The sequence below is a fragment of the Pavona decussata genome, unplaced genomic scaffold, assembly GCF_977016875.1.
Source record: "Pavona decussata unplaced genomic scaffold, jaPavDecu1.1 SCAFFOLD_43, whole genome shotgun sequence".
Taxonomy (NCBI): Eukaryota; Metazoa; Cnidaria; class Anthozoa; order Scleractinia; family Agariciidae; genus Pavona; species Pavona decussata.
The window spans coordinates 73,422-98,168 of NW_028145465.1; the positions used below are offsets into that span (position 1 = coordinate 73,422).

At 35.8% G+C, this 24,747-nt stretch overlaps 1 pseudogene across 1 annotated transcript in view; it reads left to right on the forward strand.

Annotated features, from left to right (window-relative positions):
- LOC146482797 (mitochondrial inner membrane protein Mpv17-like) overlaps window positions 1–23,254 on the forward strand; it is a 49,269-nt pseudogene extending 26,015 nt beyond the window's left edge. Inside the window, exon 2 of the transcript XR_014864038.1 lies at window positions 20,014–23,254. The product of XR_014864038.1 is annotated as a mitochondrial inner membrane protein Mpv17-like (transcript). The remainder of the gene's footprint in view (window positions 1–20,013) is intronic.
- Window positions 23,255–24,747: the final 1,493 nt, after the last annotated feature.

Genomic DNA, 24,747 nt, shown 5'->3' on the forward strand with positions numbered 1-24,747 from the left:
CATCAAATTTGAATTTAGGCCTACCCAAATTAATTTCTCCCACCTGAATTGATTCAGACGCTGAACTTAATTCATCCCTACTTCGCATAAGCTACATCAAATTTGAATTTAGGCCTACCCAAATTAATTTCTCCCAGCTGAATTGATTTAGACGCTCAACTTAATTCAGCCGTACTTTGCATAAGCTACATAAAATTTGAATTTAGGTCTACCCAAATTAATTTCTCCAAGCTCAATTGATTCAGACGCTGAACTTAATTCATCCCTACTTCGCATAAGCTACATCAAATTTGAATTTAGGCCTACCCAAATTAATTTCTCCCAGCTGAATTGATTTAGACGCTGAACTTAATTCATCCCTACTTCGCATAAGCTACATAAAATTTAAATTTAGGCCTACCCAAATTAAATTCTCCCAGCTGAATTAATTCAGACGCTGAACTAGATTAAGCCGTACTTCGCATAAGCTACATCAAATTTGAATTTAGGCCTACCCAAATTAATTTCTCCCAGCTGAATTGATTCAGACGCTAAACTTCATTCATCCCTACTTCGCATAAGCTACATCAAATTTGAATTTAGGCCTACCCAAATTAATTTCTCCCACCTGAATTGATTCAGACGCTGAACTTAATTCATCCCTACTTCGCATAAGCTACATCAAATTTGAATTTAGGCCTACCCAAATTAATTTCTCCCAGCTGAATTGATTTAGACGCTCAACTTAATTCAGCCGTACTTTGCATAAGCTACATAAAATTTGAATTTAGGTCTACCCAAATTAATTTCTCCAAGCTGAATTGATTCAGACGCTGAACTTAATTCATCCCTCCTTCGCATAAGCTACATCAAATTTGAATTTAGGCCTACCCAAATTAATTTCTCCCAGCTGAATTGATTTAGACGCTGAACTTAATTCATCCCTACTTCGCATAAGCTACATAAAATTTAAATTTAGGCCTACCCAAATTAAATTCTCCCAGCTGAATTGATTCAGACGCTGAACTAAATTAAGCCGTACTTCGCATAAGCTACATCAAATTTGAATTTAGGCCTACCCAAATTAATTTCTCCCAGCTAAATTCATTCAGACGCTAAACTTCATTCATTCCTACTTCGCATAAGCTACATAAAATTTGAATTTAGGCCTACCCAAATTAATTTCTCCCAGCTAAATTGATTCAGACGCTGAACTTAATTCATCCCTACTTCGCATAAGCTACATCAAATTTGAATTTAGGCCTACCCAAATTAATTTCTCCCAGCTGAATTGATTTAGACGCTCAACTTAATTCAGACGTACTTTGCATAAGCTACATAAAATTTGAATTTAGGTCTACCCAAATTAATTTCTCCCAGCTGAATTGATTCAGACGCTGAACTTAATTCATCCCTACTTCGCATAAGCTACATCAAATTTGAATTTAGGCCTACCCAAATTAATTTCTCCCAGCTGAATTGATTTAGACGCTCAACTTAATTCAGCCGTACTTTGCATAAGCTACATAAAATTTGAATTTAGGTCTACCCAAATTAATTTCTCCCAGCTGAATTGATTTAGACGCTGAGCTTAATTCATCCCTACTTCGCATGAGCTACATCAAATTTGAATTTAGGCCTACCCAAATTAATTTCTCCCAGCTGAATTGATTTAGACGCTGAACTTAATTCATCCCTACTTCGCATAACCTACATCAAATTTGAATTTATGCCTACCCAAATTAATTTCTCCCAGCTGAATTGATTCAGACGCTAAACATCATTCATTCCTACTTCGCATAAGCTACATAAAATTTGAATTTAGGCCTACCCAAATTAAATTCTCCCAGCTGAATTGATTCAGACGCTAAACTTAATTCATCCCTACTTCGCATAAGCTACATCAAATTTGAATTTAGGCCTACCCAAATTAATTTCTCCTAGCTGAATTGATTTAGACGCTCAACTTAATTCAGCCGTACTTTGCATAAGCTACATAAAATTTGAATTTAGGTCTACCGAAATTAATTTCTCCCAGCTGAATTGATTTAGACGCTGAACTTAATTCATCCCTACTTCGCATAAGCTACATCAAATTTGAATTTAGGCCTACCCAAATTAATTTCTCCCAGCTGAATTGATTTAGACGCTCAACTTAAATCAGCCGTACTTTGCATAAGCTACATAAAATTTAAATTTAGGTCTACCCAGATTAATTTCTCCCAGCTGAATTGATTTAGACGCTGAACTTAATTCATCCCTACTTCGCATGAGCTACATCAAATTTAAATTTAGGCCTACCCAAATTAATTTCTCCCAGCTGAATTGATTTAGACGCTGGACTTAATTCATCTTTACTTCGCATAAGCTACATAAAATTTAAATTTAGGCCTACCCAAATTAATTTCTCCCAGCTGAATTGATTCAGACGGTAAACTAAATTCAGCCGTACTTCGCATAAGCTACATCAAATTTGAATTTAGGCCTACCCAAATTAATTTCTCCCAGCTGAATTGATTCAGACGCTAAACTTAATTCATCCCTACTTCTCATAAGCTACATCAAATTTGAATTTAGGCCTACCCAAATTAATTTCCCCTAGCTGAATTGATTTAGACGCTTAACTTAATTCATCCCTACTTCGCATAAGCTACATCAAATTTGAATTTAGGCCTACCGAAATTAATTTCTCCCAGCTGAATTGATTTAGACGCTCAACTTAATTCAGCCGTACTTTGTATGAGCTACATAAAATTTGAATTTGGGTCTACCTAAATTAATTTCTCCTAGCTGAATTGATTTAGACGCTGAACTCAAGTCAGCGGTGCTTCTCATAAGCTATAACAAATTTGAATTTAGGCCTACCCAAATTGATTTCTACCTGCTGAATTGATTCAGACGCTGAACTTAACTCAGTCGTACTTCGCATAAGCTACATCAAATTTGAATTTAGTCCTACCCAAATTAATTTCTCCCAGCTGAATTGATTCAGACGCTGTACTTAATTCATCCCTACTTCGCATAGGCTACATCAAATTTGAATTTAGGCCTACCCAAATTAATTTCTCCCAGCTGAATTGATTTAGACGCTGAACTTAATTCATCCCTACTTCGCATAAGCTACATAAAATTTGAATTTAGGCCTACCCAAATTAAATTCTCCCAGCTGAATTGATTCAGACGCTGAACTAGATTAAGCCGTACTTCGCATAAGCTACATCAAATTTGAAATTAGGCCTACCCAAATTAATTTCTCCCAGCTGAATTTATTCAGACGCTAAACTTCCTTCATCCCTACTTCGCATAAGCTACATCAAATTTGAATTTAGGCCTACCCAAATTAATTTCTCCCACCTGAATTGATTCAGACGCTGAACTTAATTCATCCCTACTTCGCATAAGCTACATCAAATTTGAATTTAGGCCTACCCAAATTAATTTCTCCCAGCTGAATTGATTTAGACGCTCAACTTAATTCAGCCGTACTTTGCATAAGCTACATAAAATTTGAATTTAGGTCTACCCAAATTAATTTCTCCAAGCTGAATTGATTCAGACGCTGAACTTAATTCATCCCTACTTCGCATAAGCTACATCAAATTTGAATTTAGGCCTACCCAAATTAATTTCTCCCAGCTGAATTGATTTAGACGCTGAACTTAATTCATCCCTACTTCGCATAAGCTACATAAAATTTAAATTTAGGCCTACCCAAATTAAATTCTCCCAGCTGAATTGATTCAGACGCTGAACTTAATTCATCGCTACTTCGCATAAGCTACATCAAATTTGAATTTAGGCCTACCCAAATTAATTTCTCCCAGCTGAATTGATTTAGACGCTCAACTTAATTCAGCCGTACTTTGCATAAGCTACATAAAATTTGAATTTAGGTCTACCCAAATTAATTTCTCCCAGCTGAATTGATTTAGACGCTGAGCTTAATTCATCCCTACTTCGCATGAGCTACATCAAATTTGAATTTAAGCCTACCCAAATTAATTTCTCCCAGCTGAATTGATTTAGACGCTGGACTTAATTCATCCCTACTTCGCATAACCTACATCAAATTTGAATTTATGCCTACCCAAATTAATTTCTCCCAGCTGAATTGATTCAGACGCTAAACTTCATTCATTCCTACTTCGCATAAGCTACATAAAATTTGAATTTAGGCCTACCCAAATTAAATTCTCCCAGCTGAATTGATTCAGACGCTAAACTTAATTCATCTCTACTTCGCATAAGCTACATCAAATTTGAATTTAGGCCTACCCAAATTAATTTCTCCTAGCTGAATTGATTTAGACGCTCAACTTAATTCAGCCGTACTTTGCATAAGCTACATAAAATTTGAATTTAGGTCTACCGAAATTAATTTCTCCCAGCTGAATTGATTTAGACGCTGAACTTAATTCATCCCTACTTCGCATAAGCTACATCAAATTTGAATTTAGGCCTACCCAAATTAATTTCTCCCAGCTGAATTGATTTAGACGCTCAACTTAAATCAGCCGTACTTTGCATAAGCTACATAAAATTTAAATTTAGGTCTACCCAAATTAATTTCTCCCAGCTGAATTGATTTAGACGCTGAACTTAATTCATCTTTACTTCGCATGAGCTACATCAAATTTAAATTTAGGCCTACCCAAATTAATTTCTCCCAGCTGAATTGATTTAGACGCTGGACTTAAGTCATCTTTACTTCGCATAAGCTACATAAAATTGAAATTTAGGCCTACCCAAATTAATTTCTCCCAGCTGAATTGATTCAGACGCTAAACTAAATTCAGCCGTACTTCGCATAAGCTACATCAAATTTGAATTTAGGCCTACCCAAATTAATTTCTCCCAGCTGAATTGATTCAGACGCTAAACTTAATTCATCCCTACTTCTCATAAGCTACATCAAATTTGAATTTAGGCCTACCCAAATTAATTTCTCCCAGCTGAATTGATTTAGACCCTTAACTTAATTCATCCCTACTTCGCATAAGCTACATCAAATTTGAATTTAGGCCTACCGAAATTAATTTCTCCCAGCTGAATTGATTTAGACGCTCAACTTAATTCAGCCGTACTTTGTATAAGCTACATAAAATTTGAATTTGGGTCTACCCAAATTAATTTCTCCTAGCTGAATTGATTTAGACGCTGAACTCAAGTCAGCGGTGCTTCTCATAAGCTATAACAAATTTGAATTTAGGCCTACCCAAATTGATTTCTACCTGCTGAATTGATTCAGACGCTGAACTTAACTCAGTCGTACTTCGCATAAGCTACATCAAATTTGAATTTAGTCCTACCCAAATTAATTTCTCCCAGCTGAATTGATTCAGACGCTGTACTTAATTCATCCCTACTTCCCATAAGCTAGATAAAATTTAAATTTAGGACTACCCAAATTAATTTCTCCCAGCTTAATTGATTGAGACGCTGAACTTAATTCATCACTACTTTGCATAAGGTACATCAAATTTGAATTTAGGCTTACCCAAATTAATTTCTCCCAGCTGAATTGATTCAGACGCTGAACTAAATTTAGCCGTACTTCGCATAAGCTACATCAAATTTGAATTTAGGCCTACCCAAGTTAATTTCTCCCAGCTAAATTGATTCAGACGCTGAACATAATTTATCCCTACTTCGCATAAGGTACATCAAATTTGAATTTAGGTCTACCCAAATTAATTTCTCCCAGCTGAATTGATTTAGACACTCAACTTAATTCGGCCGTACTTCTAATAAGCTACCTAAAATTTGAATTTAGGCCTACCCAAATTCATTTCTACCTGCTGAATTGATTCAGACGCTGAACTTAACTCAGCCGTACTTCGCATAAGTTACATCAAATTTGAATTTAAACCTACCGAAATTAATTTCTCCCAGTTGAATTGATTCAGACGCTGTACTTAATTCATCCCTACTTCGCATAAGCTACATAAAATTTGAATTTAGGCCTACCAAAATTAATTTCTTCCAGCTAAATTGATTCAGACGCTGTACTTAATTCATCCCTACTTCGCATAAGCTACATAAAATTTGAATTTAGGCCTACCCCAATTAATTTCTCCCAGCTGAATTGATTCAGACGCTGAACTTAATTCAGCCGTACTTCGCATAAGTTACATCAAAATTGAATTTAGGCCTACCCAAATTAATTTCTCCCACCTTAATTCATTCAGACGCTGAACTTAATTCAGCAGTGCTTCGCAGAAGGTACATGAAATTTGAATTTAGGCCTACCCAATTTAATTTCTTTCAGCTGAATTGATTTAGACGCTGAACTTAATTAAGCCGTACTTCGCATAAGCTACATGAAATTTCAATTTAGGCCTACCCATATTAATTTCTCCCAGCTGAATTAATTCAGACGCTGAACTAAATTCAGCCGTACTTCGCATAAGCTACATCAAATTTGAATTTAGGCCTACCCAATTTAATTTCTCCCAGCTGAATTGATTCAGACGCTGAACTTAATTCAGCCGTACTTCGCATAAGCTACATCAAATTTGAATTTAGGCCTACCCAAATTAATTTCTCCCAGCTGAATTGATTCAGACGCTGTACTTAATTCATCCCTACTTTGCAGAAGCTACATCAAATTTGAATTTAGCCCTACCCAATTTAATTTCTTTTAGCTGAATTGATTTAGACGCTGAACTTAATTAAGCCGTACTTCGCATAAGCTACATGAAATTTCAATTTAGGCCTACCCAAATTAATTTCTCCCAGCTGAATTGATTCAGACGCTGAACTTAATTCAGCCGTACTTTGCATAAGCTACATAAAATTTGAATTCAGGTGTACCCAAATTAATTTCTTCCAACTGAATTGATTCAGACGCTGAACTTAATTCATCCCTACTTTGCATAACCTACATAAAATTTGAATTTAGGCCTACCCAAATTTATTTCTCCCAGCTGAATTGATTGAGACGCTGAACTTAATTCATCCCTACTTCGCATAAGCTACATCAAATTTGAATTTAGGCCTACCCAAATTAATTTCTCCCAGCTGAATTGATTCAGACGCTGAACTTATTTCAGCCGTACTTTGCCTAAGCTACATAAAATTTGAATTTAGGTCTACCCAAATTAATTTCTCCTAGCTGTATTGATTCAGACGCTGCACAAAAATCAGCAGTGCTTCGCATAAGCTACATTAAATTTGAATTTAGGGCTACCCAAATTAAATTTTTTTCAGGTGAATTGATTCAGACGCTGAAATTAAATCAGCCGTACTTCGCATAAGCTACATCAAATTTGAATTTAGGCCTACCCAAATTAATTTCTCCCAGCTCAATTGATTTAGACGCTGAACTTAATTCAGCCGTACTTGGCATAAGGTACATAAAATTTGAATTTAGGCCTACCCAAATTAATTTCTCCCAGCTGAATTGATTCAGACGCTGAACTTAATTCATCCCTACTTCGCATAAGCTACATAAAATTTGAAGTTAGGCCTACCCAAATTAATTTCCCTCAGCTGAATTGATTCAGACGCTGAACTTAATTCATCCCTACTTCGCATAAGCTACATAAAATTTGAAGTTAGGCCTACCCAAATTAATTTCCCTCAGCTGAATTGATTCAGACGCTGAACTTAATTCATCCCTACTTCGCATAAGCTACATCAAATTTGAATTTAGGCCCACCTAAATTAATTTCTCCCAGCTGAATTGATTCAGACGCTGAACTTATTTGAGCCGTACTTTGCCTAAGCTACATAAAATTTGAATTTAGGTCTACCCAAATTAATTTCTTTCAGGTGAATTGATTCAGACGCTGAACTTAAATCAGCCGTACTTCGCATAAGCTACATCAAATTTGAATTTAGGCCTACCCAAATTAATTTCTCCCAGCTGAATTGATTTAGACGCTGAACTTAATTCATCCCTACTTCGCATAAGCTACATAAAATTTAAATTTAGGCCTACCCAAATTAATTTCTCCCAGCTAAATTGATTCAGACGCTAAACTTCATTCATCCCTACTTCGCATAAGCTACATAAAATTTGAATTTAGGCCTACCCAAATTAATTTCTCCCAGCTAAATTGATTCAGACGCTGAACTTAATTCATCCCTACTTCGCATAAGCTACATCAAATTTGAATTTAGGCCTACCCAAATTAATTTCTCCCAGCTCAATTGATTTAGACGCTCAACTTAATTCAGACGTACTTTGCATAAGCTACATAAAATTTGAATTTAGGTCTACCCAAATTAATTTCTCGCAGCTGAATTGATTCACACGCTGAACTTAATTCATCCCTACTTCGCATAAGCTACATCAAATTTGAATTTAGGCCTACCCAAATTAATTTCTCCCAGCTAAATTGATTTAGACGCTCAACTTAATTCAGCCGCACTTTGCATAAGCTACATAAAATTTGAATTTAGGTCTACCCAAATTAATTTCTCCCAGCTGAATTGATTTAGACGCTGAACTTAATTCATCCCTACTTCGCATGAGCTACATCAAATTTGAATTTAGGCCTACCCAAATTAATTTCTCCCAGCTGAATTGATTTAGACGCTGGACTTAATTCATCCCTACTTCGCATAAGCTACATCAAATTTGAATTTAGGCCTACCCAAATTAATTTCTCCCAGCTGAATTGATTCAGACGCTAAACTTCATTCATTCCTACTTCGCATGAGCTACATAAAATTTGAATTTAAGCCTACCCAAATTAATTTCTCCCAGCTGAATTGATTCAGACGCTGAACTTAATTCATCTCTACTTCACATAAGCTACATCAAATTTGAATTTAGGCCTACCCAAATTAATTTCTCCTAGCTGAATTGATTTAAACGCTCAACTTAATTCAGCCGTACTTTGCATAAGCTACATAAAATTTGAATTTAGGTCTACCCAAATTAATTTCTCCCAGCTGAATTGATTCAGACGCTGAACTTAATTCATCCCTACTTCGCATAAGCTACATCAAATTTGAATTTAGGCCTACCCAAATTAATTTCTCCCAGCTGAATTGATTTAGACACTCAACTTAATTCGGCCGTACTTCCAATAAGCTACCTAAAATTTGAATTTAGACCTACCCAAATTCATTTTTACCTGCTGAATTGATTCAGACGCTGAACTTAACTCAACCGTACTTCGCATAAGGTACATCAAATTTGAATTTAGGCTTACCGAAATTAATTTCTCCCAGCTGAATTGATTCAGACGCTGTACTTAATTCATCCCTACTTCGCGTAAGCTACATCAAATTTGAATTTAGGCCTACCCAAATTAATTTCTCCCAGCTGAATTGATTCAGACGCTGAAGTTAATTCAGCCGTACTTCGCATAAGCTACATCAAATTTGAATTTAGGCCTACCGAAATTAATTTCTCCCAGCTGAATTGATTCAGACGCTGTACTTAATTCATCCCTACTTCGCATAAGCTACATAAAATTTGAATTTAGGCCTACCCAAATTAATTTCTCCCAGCTGAATTGATTCAGACGCTGAACTTATTTCATCCCTACTTCGCATAAGCTACATCAAATTTGAATTTAGGCCTACCCAAATTAATTTCTCCCAGCTGAATTGATTTAGACACTCAACTTAATTCGGCCGTACTTCCAATAAGCTACCTAAAATTTGAATTTAGACCTACCCAAATTCATTTCTACCTGCTGAATTGATTCAGACGCTGAACTTAACTCAACCGTACTTCGCATAAGCTACATCAAATTTGAATTTAGGCTTACCGAAATTAATTTCTCCCAGCTGAATTGATTCAGACGCTGTACTTAATTCATCCCTACTTCGCGTAAGCTACATCAAATTTGAATTTAGGCCTACCCAAATTAATTTCTCCCAGCTGAATTGATTCAGACGCTGAACTTAATTCAGCCGTACTTCGCATAAGTTACATCAAATTTGAATTTAGGCCTACCCAAATTAATTTCTCCCACCTTAATTCATTCAGACGCTGAACTTAATTCATCCCTACTTCGCAGAAGCTACATCAAATTTGAATTTAGGCCTACCCAATTTAATTTCTTTCAGCTGAATTGATTTAGACACTCAACTTAATTCGGCCGTACTTCCAATAAGCTACCTAAAATTTGAATTTAGACCTACCCAAATTAATTTCTCCCAGCTGAATTGATTCAGACGCTGAAATTAATTCAGCCGTACTTCGCATAAGCTACATCAAATTTGAATTTAGGCCTACCCAAATTAATTTCTCCCAGCTGAATTGATTCAGACGCTGTACTTAATTCATCCCTACTTCGCAGAAGCTACATCAAATTTGAATTTAGGCCTACCCAATTTAATTTCTTTCAGCTGAATTGATTTAGACGCTGAACTTAATTAAGCCATACTTCGCATAAGCTACATGAAATTTCAATTTAGGCCTACCCAAATTAATTTCTCCCAGCTGAATTGATTCAGACGCTGAACTTAATTCAGCCGTACTTTGCATAAGCTACATAAAATTTGAATTCAGGTCTCCCCAAATTAATTTCTCCCAGCTGAATTGATTTTGACGCTGAACTTAATTCATGCCTACTTCGCATAAGCTACATCAAATTTGAATTTAGGCCTACCCAAATTAATTTCTCTTAGCTGAATTGATTTAGACGCTGAACTTATTTCAGCCGTACTTTGCATAAGCTACATAAAATTTGAATTTAGGTCTACCCAAATTAATTTCTCCTAGCTGTATTGATTCAGACGCTGCACTAAAATCAGCAGTGCTTCGCATAAGCTACATTAAATTTGAATTTAGGCCTACCCAAATGAATTTTTTTCAGGTGAATTGATTCAGACGCTGAACTTAAATCAGCCGTACTTCGCATAAGCTACATCAAATTTGAATTTAGGCCTACCCAAATTAATTTCTCCCAGCTGAATTGATTTAGACGTTGAACTTAATTCAGCCGTACTTGGCATAAGGTACATAAAATTTGAATTTAGGCCTACCCAAATTAATTTCTCCCAGCTGAATTGATTCAGACGCTGAACTTAATTCAGCCGTACTTCGCATAAGCTACATCAAATTTGAATTTAGGCCTACCCAAATTAATTTCTCCCAGCTGAATTGATTCAGACGCTGTACTTAATTCATCCCTACTTCGCAGAAGCTACATCAAATTTGAATTTAGGCCTACCCAATTTAATTTCTTTCAGCTGAATTGATTTAGACGCTGAACTTAATTAAGCCGTACTTCGCATAAGCTACATGAAATTTCAATTTAGGCCTACCCAAATTATTTTCTCCCAGCTGAATTGATTCAGACGCTGAACTTAATTCAGCCGTACTTTGCATAAGCTACATAAAATTTGAATTCAGGTCTACCCAAATTAATTTCTCCCAGCTGAATTGATTCAGACGCTGAACTTAATTCATCCCTACTTTGCATAACCTACATAAAATTTGAATTTAGGCCTACCCAAATTTATTTCTCCCAGCTGAATTGATTTTGACGCTGAACTTAATTCATGCCTACTTCGCATAAGCTACATAAAATTTGAATTTAGGCCTACCCAAATTAATTTCTCTTAGCTGAATTGATTTAGACGCTGAACTTATTTCAGCCGTACTTTGCCTAAGCTACTTAAAATTTGAATTTAGGTCTACCCAAATTAATTTCTCCTAGCTGTATTGATTCAGACGCTGCACTAAAATCAGCAGTGCTTCGCATAAGCTACATTAAATTTGAATTTAGGCCTACCCAAATTAATTTTTTTCAGGTGAATTGATTCAGACGCTGAACTTAAATCAGCCGTACTTCGCATAAGCTACATCAAATTTGAATTTAGGCCTACCCAAATTAATTTCTCCCAGCTGAATTGATTTAGACGCTGAACTTAATTCAGCCGTACTTGGCATAAGGTACATAAAATTTGAATTTAGGCCTACCCAAATTAATTTCTCCCAGCTGAATTGATTCAGACGCTGAACTTAATTCATCCCTACTTCGCATAAGCTACATAAAATTTGAATTTAGGCCTACCCAAATTAATTTCTCTTAGCTGAATTGATTCAGACGCTGAACTTAATTCATCCCTACTTCGCATAAGCTACATCAAATTTGAATTTAGGCCTACCCAAATTAATATCTCCCAGCTGAATTGATTCAGACGCTGAACTTATTTCAGCCGTACTTTGCCTAAGCTACATAAAATTTGAATTTAGGTCTACCCAAATTAATTTCTCCTAGCTGTATTGATTGAGACGCTGCACTAAATTCAGCAGTGCTTCGCATAAGCTACATAAAATTTGAATTTAGGCCTACCCAAATTAATTTCTTTCAGGTGAATTGATTCAGACGCTGAACTTAAATCAGCCGTACTTCGCATAAGCTACATCAAATTTGAATTTAGGCTTACCCAAATTAATTTCTCCCAGCTGAATTGATTCAGACGCTGAACTTAATTCAGCCGTACTTTGCATAAGTTACATAAAATTTGAATTTAGGTCTAACCAAATTAATTTCTCCAAGCTGAATTGATTCAGACGTTGAACTTAATTTATCCCTACTTCGCATAAGCTACATAAAATTTGAATTTAGGCCTACCCAAATTAATTTCTACCAGCTGAATTGATTTAGACGCTGAACTTAATTCAGCCGTACTTCGCATAAGCTACATCAAATTTGAATTTAGGCCTACCCAAATTAATTTCTCCCAGCTGAAGTGATTCAGACGCTGAACTTAATTCATCCCTACTTCGCATAAGCTACATCAAATTTGAATTTAGGCCTACCCAAATTAATTTCTCTTAGTTGAATTGATTCAGACGCTGAACTTAATTCAGCCGTACTTCTTATAAACTACATCAAATTTGAATTTTAGGCCTACCCAAATTAATTTCTTTCAGCTGAATTGATTCAGACGCTGAACTTAATTCAGCCGTACTTTGCATAAGAGTAGTGATAGATGTTAAAAATTAACCCCATCACTGCCTTCCCCTTCCTTCCTGCATACTAATAAGTGTAGAGGTTTACTAATGAGCGTCACTCTAGTACAATGAAAACAATAGGCCGGCTCAAACTTGCCCGTTAATAATTAACCCTGATTGGCTTATGAAAAATCTATATTTATATATTTAAAATAAAAGCGCCAATTTTAACGAAAGCGTCATTTCTTCATTTAACTTGAACTCGCTGGGAAAACTTTTTTCGATTTTTAAAACGTTAGTACTGTTGAAGATGGCTTTTTTCACCAATGTTATTGATCTTCAAGCTGCCTGGAGCGCTTGTTTAAATGTCCGCGACTGGGAGACCAAACCCGTTTCTCCTATCTATCTCGAGGAAATGAAAAACTATTTAAGTCACGCATTGTTAGTCAGTTAATTATGCGGGTCCACGAGCCTAAAGTTGCATATAAATAAGTTCAGTTCTGCTGAAAAACCCCAAGGGACGCATTAGTATATAATCAATTTTATATAACTTAACAAGGATCGATTAAAACACGCGACTTATAATAATTATAAGTTGCGTGCAATTATTGCTAGCAATAGAACCAGTCAAGAGATACCGTTTTAAAAACTTTATGAAAAAACAATGACAAAAAGAGTCAAATACACAGCGATTTGAAAGGAAAAGGAATGAAAATGAATCATTTGACTGACTATTGCAAATCCGTTTTTGTTTTTCGTTTTATTTCGAGCAATAATAATTATTCCTTCCGTGTCTACACAATTTTCCTATGGCCTCTAAGGCAACAGTTCGACTTTCTTTGTTTCTTGCGGTTTGTCTTGTTCTTTGTAGTCGGTCTTTTAGTTTTTGCTTTAAAAGAGGCTTCATTTCTCCGATGTCTTGACAGTTCGTACACCGTTTCTTGTGTCTGTACTGGATTGTGATAGTGATTTTTTCCGGAATTATCCGCTTCACTTTCGTAAACTACGACTTTAACTTCAGGTTGCAGTTTCGCCTCTTGTAAATACTTATCTTTCTGTTTGTTCAAATTAAAAATATTGCATTACCGTCTTTGTAGAAATAGAGCTGTCTTGAGATCCTTTGAAAGATTTTTAAAGTTTTGAAGTGAAATAAAGTTTTATTCATCTTTACACCGCGTTAGTCACTAATTATGTTTAACAAATCTTTGACTGGAGCTCTAAAATTTGCATGTGAATTATCTCGTGTGTCTTTTGTTTGAGAAACAATAAGTCATATCCAACACCTACTCTGATTGGGTATTCCCAGAGTCAGTGTCTATAACAATAACTGAACTGGCTACACGCAAGCTATTTTATGCGCAATCTTCGTCCACTTCGATTTTCAGACCGTCAGTTCCTTAACAACATGGCCAGCAAGTTTACTGTTGGAACCCCAAACACCCTCGGAAAAGTGAAGAATAGTGATATTGAAATAGAATATCGGAAACTATTAGCGACCTGTTTCAAAACCCTGAACGGAACAAGGGAATTATCACAGAGAGCTTATAAGGCAATTAAAACTTAGCGACGCGCGACACCCACGCGTGTGTCTGAGAAAAATAAAGACACATGACTAGAAATGGCCTGTTTGTCCCCTTTTGTCCCTTTTGGTGTGGTTTTGGCCTTTCAGACCTGGTTACGGCCTTTCAGGCCTGTGTTTGGCCTGGTTATGACCTTTCTGATCTTCTTTTATTTATGACGGAGAACGCATAGTAACCCCGCCTTCATCAATTTTCTTTAAAACAGACGCGTTACTTTCTGAAGTTTAGTTTCCTGTCAGAACGCGTGCGGTTCAAACCAAAGATGACGAGCACAAACTATACCTTATACCTGCAACAAGGTGCTGGAAATTATGAAGCCAGTGAAGAAAGCGACTTCTCCCAAGAAAGCGATTTCTCTCAAGAAAGCGAAGTCTCTAGTCAAGGAACAGAGTCTTCAAGAGAAGAAGAAGAAACAGAAAACTTAGAGCCGTGGTCACGCATTCTTGATGAAGCCGAGAACCGCCACAAGACCCAGCTTAACGCTTTGATCAATCAATACCAAGAAAACGGCGATTCAGAAAATGTGGCTCGTAGTAAAGCCGTAAACGCTTTCGTTCCTGTTTACAGAAAGGAGCTGAGAAAAGTGCTGTTAGAGAATCTACAATGGATGCGTGCAATGAAAAAAGATCCCACCTTCAAAAAAGTGATGGAAACTCAAAAAGAGCTTAAAGACACAGAAGGATTTGATTGGTTGGAAACGACGGAACTTGCTATCGATAAGCGAAAATTCTTACTCAATCGATTATACGAAAAGTAGCCCATTCCGCAAGATCAAGACTAAACCTACTATGAATGTTATGGAATTTTTTTTAATTTCCTGGACCTTTGTATTGTTGCATTTCAATAAAACTGTAAACAAGCAAACTTTACGTGTGTTGATTGATGACTTGAAAATAATAACAATAATAGTAAACTTGTACAAAAAAATTAAAAAAAATCTGAAATTTGAAATACAAATTTCTAAAGCAAGATCAAAACTTTTTAATTTTAAAAACACTGTTATTTGTGATGACACTTTTAAATAAAGATGATGATTCCAAAGTTGAGAGCTGTTGCGTGACTAGCGACGCGCGACACCCACGCGTGTGTCTGAGAAAAGTAATAATAATAATAAAAAAAACATATAACTACAAATGGCCCGTTTGTCTCCTTTTGTCCCTTTTGGCGTGGTTTTGGCCTTTCAGGCCTGGTTATGGCCTTTCAGGCCTGTGTTTGGCCTGGTTATGGTCTTTCTGGTCTGTGTTTGGCCCTTCTGACACTCTATATAACCTGACTATTTGCGAAAAAGATTTTATTTGTGTTCAGTCACCAAACTGTCAACATGGTTTACAAGAGAGTTTGCAGAAACTGTCCGATTCCATCTTGCGGGGCGAAGTACCTTGTCAGATTAGCTAACCATCTCGCGGATGTTCATCAGTTAGATCACATACAGCGAAGACAGTATTTACAAGAAGCGAAGCTGCAACCTAAAGTTAAAGTCGTAGTTTACGCAAGTGAAGTGGATAATTCCGGAAAAAATCACTATCACAATCCAGTACAGACACAAGAAACGGTGTACGAACTGTCAAGACATCGGAGAAATGAGGCCTCTTTTAAAGCAAAAACTACAAAGAACAAGACAAACCGCAAGAAACAAAGAAAGTTGAACTGTTGGCTTAGAGGCCATAGGAAAATTGTGTAGACACGGAAGGAATAATCATTATTGCTCGAAATAAAACGAAAAACAAAAACGGATTTGTAATAGTCAGTCAAATGATTCATTTTCATTCCTTTTCCTTTCAAATCGCTGTGTATTTGACTCTTTTTGTCATTGTTTTTTAATAAAGTTTTTAAAACTGTATCTCTTGTCTGGTTCTATTGCTAGCAATTATAAGTCGCGTGTTTTAATTGATCCTTGTTAAGTTATATAAAATTGATTATATACTAATGTGTCCCTTGGGGTTTTTCAGCAGAACTGAACTTATTTATATGTAACTTTAGGCTCGTGGACTCGCATAATTAACTGACTAACGGTGCGTGGCTTAAATAGTTTTTCATTTCCTCGAGATAGATAGGAGAAACGGGTTTGGTCTCCCAGTCGCGGACAGTTAAACAAGCGCTCAAGGCAGCTTGAAGATCAATAACATTGGTGAAAAAAGCCATCTTCATGATAACCGTTTCGAAATCGAACAAAGTTTTCAAGTTTCCTGCGAGTTCAGTATCTATCACTATGAATGTTAATTTTTAACATTCAGTGAGTTCAAGTTGAATGAAGGAATGACGCTCTCGTTAAAATTGGCACTTTTATTTTAAATATATAATTCTCGGTTTTCACTGTCACGCCATTGAAAAAAAAATCGAAACCATTCCATGAATGAAGTCAAGAAATTGACATGGTATAGAGGATAAATAAATAAGGCATCTGTCCAAGTGTCAGGTCTGTGCGGCACTCCGTACTCGAGTTATTTGACAAAATATTCCACATAAATTTATAGAGCTTAGTATGGAGACGCCATGTTTGTGTCCCTCTGAGGGGCACAAACATGGCAGCCAGAAATACGAAAAAACATCTGGAGTTCACTTTTGCTAGAAAAGAGGTTTGTTTGCCCTTGTGAATTTTCGAATGTTTAGATAAATATTTCTCCTCAAACTTAAATTGTTTAGAATGCTGAAAATCACCCAAAGAGTCATTCTTAAGATACGGAAAAGCTCTGTCACGGCCGTCCTCCTTATGTCACGCACGATGGAAACTCGGAAATTGAAACTGGTCTATTTTCAAAAGGAAGCACGACATCGAGCTAAAAAATTGTGAACAGACATATTTTTAGGTAATCTTTCCTTGAATGAAGGTAAAAATTTTGAAGGCCTCCCAGTTTTAAATTCTAGAATTTGGTGACGTCAAGTGAAAACCGAGAATAGATTTTTCATAAGCCAATCAGGGTTAATTATTAACGGGCAAGTTTGGGCCGGCCTATTGTTTTCATTGTACTAGAGTGACGCTCATTAGTAAACCTCGACACTTATTAGTATGCAGGAAGGCAGGGGAAGGCAGGGGAAGGCAGTGATGGGGTTAATTTTTAACATCTATCACTACTCATAAGCTACATAAAATTTGAATTTAGGTCTACCCAAATTAATTTCTCCTAGCTGAATTGATTCAGACACTGAACTTAATTCAGCCGTACTTCGCATAAGCTACATCAAAACTGAATTTAGGCCTACCCAAATTAATTTCTCCCAGCTGAATTGATTCAGACGCTGAACTTAATTCATCCCTACTTCGCATAAGCTACATAAATTTTGAATTTAGGCCTACCCAAATTGATTTATCCCAGCTGAATTGATTCAGATCTATGCTGAACTGAATTCAGCCTAAATAGATTCACTGAAACATACTTTGACTGAAGACTGGAGAGCAACCACCTCCCTGGTTATTGAGCTATAGTTTGACATTGAGCCCTCACTACAGCTGCTACAACACTGTTTCTGAATATCCAGGATGTGCTTCCGAAGGAGTAAAACAAAAAGTTATGGAGAGACATGTAATTACCTGAAGTGGTACCTGCAAAAATTTTAGCCTGGTACATGTACATTGTATCTTCTAGGTATGCGTGTATGCTTTCCTTGCTGATTTAAGAAATTATTGATTAATAAAGTAAAACACAGTCATGAAGTGATTGCCAATTTAAAGCAAATACTGTAGCACCAACTTGGTTAATAATGAGTTCTGAAAAGTACAATGAGACTGTGTGAAGCTGCAAGAAAATGTATCAATTGAAGACCCGGATGGAAGCAAGCGTAAGTGACGATTTGACCTTTAAAATTCAAATTTCTCCAAAAAACTTTTTACTTTGGTCCATAAATTTGTGGTGTTAGAAAGTTTTGTTTAGCTTTAAACAGAGAAAAAGAAAAATCAGTTCAAGCATCACTTCAGTTGGTTTAGGTCTCAGGCTAAAATCATAAGCTTGTTGGACAAATTCAAACCCTATAAATCAGCATGCAAATATGAACTGTGTTTCAGACACAATAACCTGTCTGTATGCCAAATGAGAAATGGTTTATAAAAGGTTTTCGAAATGAAGGGCACAATCTGAGACTATTTGTTCTACATCAGTTATCATGCCAAAAACATACTGTAGTACAGTCTGTCCCATATTAATGTTGTCACCAAAAGGGTTGAATTAGATGAATTGACTTATGAAATTTTGCTAAAAACTTAAGAAACAAAGCCCAGATGTGTGGTTGATTTCTTTATTTGGCAAAAAAAGAATAGAAAAAAATCTTTCATGTGTTGATTAAGTTTTAAGGCTTACAGACTGTAAGTCATATTGAGCTACCATGGAAATCGAGCCCTCAAAGCACAAAATAACCATTAAACTACATTTCTGAGATGTTGGCCTTGGCTTAGAATTATCTAGAGCATAATTATTTGTAGAACTTTCGTCATCACTTGTGCCCGTTTTTCAGTGACCCCTTCAAACAAGTTAGTAGTGGTACATGTACATGTACAGACTATATTACTAAATGTGAGAAGAGAAAAACTCACTGACAGATAATTTACACCTTTAAACTGCAATACAGTAATAGCCCGCGTATAAGAACCTGTTAGACTAAAATTTTCATGTTAAGCCCCCTCCACATATTCATAAGAACCTAATTAGGCTAAAATTTTAAGTTAGGTTCTTATCAGTGGGGTTGCTGTAAAAGTGTATAGGTAGAAACTGCTGAATTAAGATCATCATCTATTTAAAAGTAACTTGCCATAACTTTTTTATCTTTCAAACTTTAATACCATGTTGTATGTCTATTGTGCTTACCATTCAAATAATTCCCTGTGTATTTACAAGTACTGTACTCTACTACAGTATCAAAGAAAGCTTTCTGACCATCTCCAACTATATGTAAGAATCACAAAATATTAAATGTAAAAATATCAAAATATATCCCAATGAAATAAATAATTGCAAAGTATCAAAACAACATAAGCTCCCAATGGGCAATGCCTCACCTTCTCAAGTCAATGTGAAGTCATTTAAAGTGATAGATCCTTTAGATACAGCATATATATACAGCCATACAGTTTTTAATTTATTTTCGTTTTTCATTTCTCCTCATTGCTTGAACTTGTTATGAATTTGGTATCAACATGAATTTCTTTCTTATGTTTTGTTAAGGACATATGCTGTACCTGCACTGAACTGCCTATAGGCACTGCTCTATGGTACAGATAAATGATTTATACTGTATGATTTATGAGATGATATTTATACTATTTATAGTATATTCAGATGAAATTCATATGAAAATATAAGAACCTATTTTAAGAACCTTGGTAGCCTAAATTTGCTTTAAGTACATGTACCATTTATATAAGAACATATTAAGGCTAAATTGAGCAATGCAGGTTCTTATACGTGGGCTATTACTGTATTCTGTACTGAGTATACAGTGTTATGTTGTTACTTAATGCATATATGTACTTCAATCTCCTGATACTCCATTCTCTAACGTAAATGGTCTGCAATATTCTGTACTTAGTATATTATATTGTTACTTGATTCATACTCCATTCTCTAACTCAAATGTTCTGCCCTTGCACGTTAGGTGTCCTTGTAGCCACTGGTGATGTTGTCACTCAGCAGCTTGTTGAACACAAAGGAACTGACCATGATTTTGTCTGAACTGCTCGTATGGGTGTGGTGGGTTTAATTATTGCTCCTGTGCTTAGAACATGGTACCTATCCCTTGACAGGATTGTGCCTGGTGCAGCTAAAACTGTGGGCTTCAAAAAGATGCTCTTAGATCAAAGCCTCTTTGCTCCTGTTATGATATGCTTCTTTTTTGGCGTCACGGAGACACTCGCTGGGAAAAGGCCGGATGAAATTAAGAAGATGCTTCAGGAACGCTATGTGGAGACTTTGATTACAAATTACAAGATATGGCCTCTGACACAAACCCTTAACTTTACTTTCGTTCCAATTCAGCACTGCATCGCTTTTGTCCAGTTGGTGGCAATATTTTGGAACGCGTATTTGTCTTGGATGGCTAATAAGCCAATGCCTGAGGATTTGATTCAGAAACCTTTGAGCTAAAATTGCCTCTACTTTGCTCAGTCAGTCAACCCTTGATAGACCTTTGTATCACAGAGAATCACAAGAAAATAAGCCATGTGTACAGAAATGTACCACAACCTACAGCGCCGTTTACTGGTCATTTAACCCTTTGTTTAGGTAAGGATGTTTACATGGAAGGAGGAAGATCCTAGAAGGCGGATCATCCTAGCGCCATGTTTTCTGTATTCAGTTTACATGCAAAAGGTTGTACTTAGAGTTAGTGCTTGGATCTTTTGAATCAAGGTCTTCCTCTTAAATCCTAGCTGAGAGATAGGAAGATCCTAGCACAAAGTAAACTACATTGTACATATGTACCTTCACTTGGAAGGTTTTAGTGCTAGGGACAAGAAAAACAAACATGGTAGTGGTAGGGCATTCAGCTTCTAAAGGGCAACAATTTTGTCTTTCTTTTCTCCCCATGTGGTAAGCACCCCGACCAAAATTTCTGCATGTAAACCAAACAAAAAAGTTGTTTTGCCGTCGAGGATCTTTCTACTAGTAGGATCTTCCTTCCTTCATGTAAACAGTCCCCAACATTGCAGTTTCATTATCTGAGAAGATTTCCAAGCAGACCTCCAGCAGTACCTTTCCAGATAGAATGTGGACTTTACTCCGCTTGCTTTAACTAATTAGAAAAGAACTGTTAATGTAGCCAGCAACCTGAAGTAGCCCTTTAAGGATGGTGCCTACTAATACTGAAGTATTTTTGCATGGTTTATGACTATGCAAGAAAAGCAGATCTTAGCAAGAGCTATTAGAATCCAAAAAGAAAATGGTGGGTAACCACACATTTTTAGGGATAATTAAGCAACATTTATTCTAAAAAGCTGTAAAATACAAAGCAATGTTTGGCAGTTTTTTTTTCCAAATTGAAGCTTTATTATCTAAAAAATGCATGATTACCCCCAATTTTCTTTTTAGATACCAAGAGCACTTGCCAAGTTCTGCGTTCTTCACCTAGTTTTAAACCGCCCAAAAATATCCCTGTATTAGTAGGCAGCACCCTTGGAAACCCGAGTATCTCCAGATGTGCAGAACATATCGCAGTAGCAAAACTAGGCACAGCCATAAGTCCCATGATCAATATACATGTACTTATTCTTTTCACTATCCTCTACCGTTTTCTCATGTAGCAGACTTGGTTACCAATTTACACGCAACTCACATGTACGACCTTTAAAAGAGTCGCATTAAGTTGCATTTTTATTTTTGGTGGATGTCAATCAAAGGGAAGCCATTGACAAGATCCAAGGGCAAGAAACTAAGAATTTTACTTTGCTAAGAATATGTAAAACTTTATTTTAATTGATTTCTGAGCTACATTGTAGAACAAGCGAAAAGAAAAGGCATTTTTGAATTTCACTGCATGCTATCATTTGCTAACTCACGATCAATTGCATGCATCGTTGTTTTGCAAGATTTTCATTATTTTCATTCAAAAATACAATATCCTGAAAATGATGCCCTATCTTTTAGATAAAATAGCTTGGAAATCAACGTTGATAAAGTTTACCATGTGTCAGCAGATAAAATTGTCAATTTCTTGGTTCTGTTGCCTTGAAACCTTGTCAGAATTCAAATCATTGGCAAACACCAAAAAAGAACTTAGTTTACCCAACTCTTTTGAAGGCGATACAGTGTACAGCTGTACAGATGTAGGTTGCATGTTATTGTTAACAGCTGTAAGAAGGTTAATCAATGCTTATCATTTGTCTTTATTCTTGTTATCCATATATTTAATTGAAAGGAGAAGTGCCAATGGTTTTTGTTTTTAACTTTAACTTTTCTTTTAAAAAATGGGGTATTAAGACCTTCACTTACAGTAGCTACAAAATAATAATAGAACAATGAGGGGAGAGAAATCAACTAAATTCTTGAAAGGAACAGCCAACTGTTTTAGCACATTTTGCAAACAAAAGTGTGAGAGCTTGAAAAACGTTTAGCCTATCATCTTTCAAGTTTCAATCCATTCTGACCTAGTCTGTCGCTGGCCACAGGTACTAATCAAGAGTTTCTTGCACTGGGATGATCATTTATAGCAAACCTAGACAATTATTGTTATTATTTTTTTGTTTTGTTTCTGTTGACAGACAACATTTTTGGGTTTTTAATTGACATCAAATTTGCATGAAAATTCCCCTTCAACAGTGATGTTGTCTGAAGAATAGTCCAGTTTCGAATTTAATACTGGGTTAGCCTCAACCTGAAGCAAAATATTCACAAATGTTAGCAGGAAAGTGCTGAATCCTAAAATAAAACCATACACAGAGTTGTGAAAAGTTCATCTTCTCGCTGGTATTTGTGAATATTTTACTTCAAATCGAGGGTAACCCTGTATACATGTAAATGCATCTCTTATCCTTTTATCTTGGTGAATTCGAAACAGGACTATTGGACATCTGTCACCATGGAGTACTTCTTATAGCAACTAAATTTTGTCTTCAATTATTTTTGTGGGTACTACCGTAAAGTGTATAGACAGATTTTTTTTATTTGCTTGATCAAATGGTATTGTTGTTCTGGTATAAAAATTGAAAAAAAATTATCAATTTTTCTTCTTCATGTTTGGGGCTAGTGTCCCTCGCAGCAGTTCTGTCTCGTCACGCAACTCTCCTCCCACAGGAGCGTTGCGTGACGAGACAGAACGGCTGCGAAAGAGACTAGTTTGAGGCGTATAAAAGCATCAAATAAGTTTACTACCCATTGGGTACAACACCATGCAAGATAGAAGACTGGGGTAGTTAGGCTGTGACGTCAATACATAAATGCTTAGTCTCATGGGTAATCCTTTTTTTTTTTAGTTGTTTCATTCATTCCACAATCCCACTCATATTTTTATCCACGCAGATTTTCTTCCTCTGCACTCTAAAAACATTGAAGAATAGAGAAATTGGGAGACTAGCATTTCTGTATTGACAACACAGCCCTACTATGTCCAGTCTCTTGTCTTGCACAGTACTGTACTCAACCGGAAGTGAAATTTGACACCTTTATATTCCTCAAACGAGGAAAGGAAAAAATGATAAGGTTTTATTCCCGAACGCAATAATTGGGCAACCGCTAGACGTTATGGAATCCAAAATGGCGGCACGCAGAAAAAATGAAACTGGAAATAGGCGACCAGTAAAATCCAATTTTTTTTGTGGCTTTAAAATTTATATACTATTTCCAACAATTTAACGTCAACTTGTTTCAAGATTGGAGGTTCCCTTTAAAGTAGCAAAACATTTTTTTCTTTGTTTTTTGACCTCACACGATGAATGAAACAAAAACCAACGCAAGCGACCTGTGCTGATACATGTATGATCAACAAAGGTAATAAAAAATATGTTACTTCACTGAAAACATATACAGGTAGCGGGTAACTGAGAGGGAATATATTTGAGTGCTGTTCAGATAGTTCTATTAACATCACACGTGCAAAGGGCAGGATTTTTTTTTCATTCCACAACCGTAATGAAAGTATTGAGGCAACATAATTTGAATTTTGTTAACAAGGTTTTCTATTTCAAAGGTAGAAGGACAAAATGATGTTAACCCTTTAACCCTAACAGTAATCAGCATCAAATTTCTCCTTGTAATATCAATGCTTCTTCAACGTCTAAGGTTATGAGAATTAAGGATATGACCACCCAAGGTGAATTTTCTTGATGTTCTAATAACTTTTCCCTAGTACTTTTATAAGAAATGTATGGGAAAAAGATAGGAGAATTTGTTCTTTGATATTTGGGGTTAAAGGGTTAAACATTGAAAAATAATAATTACATAATCACCCACAAGACTAACTGTATTTTTTTGTTCATAAAAATATTTAAAGTAATATAATTTTACTAGCGTGAATTTAAGAAAATTTTTCTGAAAACCAATCGGAGAAGTATGTGTTAGCAATATGGAAAAAAAATATATTACACAATAATGGCCACATGTTAAATTAATTCTCAGAAATGCCATCACACAATCAGTTGCAACTGAATCAAAATTAAATGCTATCATTGCATTATAAAAAAGAATCATTCTTCGAAAAAAGTCAAAATTATCTTTTCCTTAGAATTAAAAAAGTGAACTTATAGGTAGCAAAAATTGTAAATTATTTGGGTATAAATTAGACAGTGAGCAAGACACAAGACTGCATCACATTTCAACAGTAACATTCGAATAATTATATACTTGTTTTTAATCCTTCGAATGAAAAGAGTTAATTGTAACATATATATACGTGTACACA